Below are 984 nucleotides of genomic sequence, written 5' to 3' on the forward strand. Positions count from 1 at the left end.
AAGAAAAAATATGAAAAAAAAATTTTCTGGTACCTGTGTTTTTTTTTTTTAGGACAGTTTGACATAATTCATGAGTTTGGTGCAGTTTTGTTAGCCCATCAGATATAGCACAGAATATGTTCTTTTTTTTTTTCCCTGAAGAAAAGCTGTCAGAACATTTAGAGTAATCAGAAGGGACAGTCTGCCTACAAGTAATAGAACTTGTCTTCTCTCTGTCAATTCTTTTACTCACTGATTCATTTCATGTAATCCATTACCATCTATCTCTGTAGCCTGGAAAACATGGCCTTCTCTGTGTCTGTCGATGCCTGATTGGCAAGCAGCATGATATCTTTCATTCTCAGACCAGAGGACTGAACTGACAGTCCTTAGAAAAGCCATACCTACTCAGTTTGGGTCTTCTGAAATTTGTCTCAATTGAATCTTAATCTTTTTGGTCTCAGAGGGAGAAAGGAGCATCCACTTTGGGTCTCTTTCTTGTACCACTTTTGCCCATCTCCTGTGGAAAAGATAGAGACTGAAAGAAGCGACAGGAACTTAACCTGGTTTTAAGCCCAGATTCTGATGGAAGCTTTAGAGGAAGAAACGTGAGCTTACTGAACGAGTGCTGCGTGGGCAGGAGTATTTGCTTGATGTTTATTAATCATTTTGGATTATCTTTGGATGACAATAAAGTTTCTGCAAAAGGTTATTTCAAGCATTTGTCCTCACTTTTGCACACACACACACACACACACAAAAAAAAAATCAATGGCAAGAGAGAATTGTATTTTGCTTCTTTGTGGAAGCAATTATTTTTCATCTTTCAACTTAATATCCTGGCTATAATGGGATACAAGAATATAACAGAAGTTTATTTTTTCTTTTTTTTTTTTTTTTTTTTTTTTTTTTTTTTTTTTTTGAAACTGACATTTTGTGTTTTTCTTTTATCTGTAAGGTCGATGAGTTTATCTACATCTAAAATCATTTCTTTTTACTTGTAAA

The sequence above is a fragment of the Alexandromys fortis genome, unplaced genomic scaffold (assembly GCF_014885135.2).
Source record: "Alexandromys fortis isolate MF-2015 unplaced genomic scaffold, M_Fortis_MF-2015_v1.1 scaffold_37, whole genome shotgun sequence".
NCBI classification, from domain to species: Eukaryota; Metazoa; Chordata; class Mammalia; order Rodentia; family Cricetidae; genus Alexandromys; species Alexandromys fortis.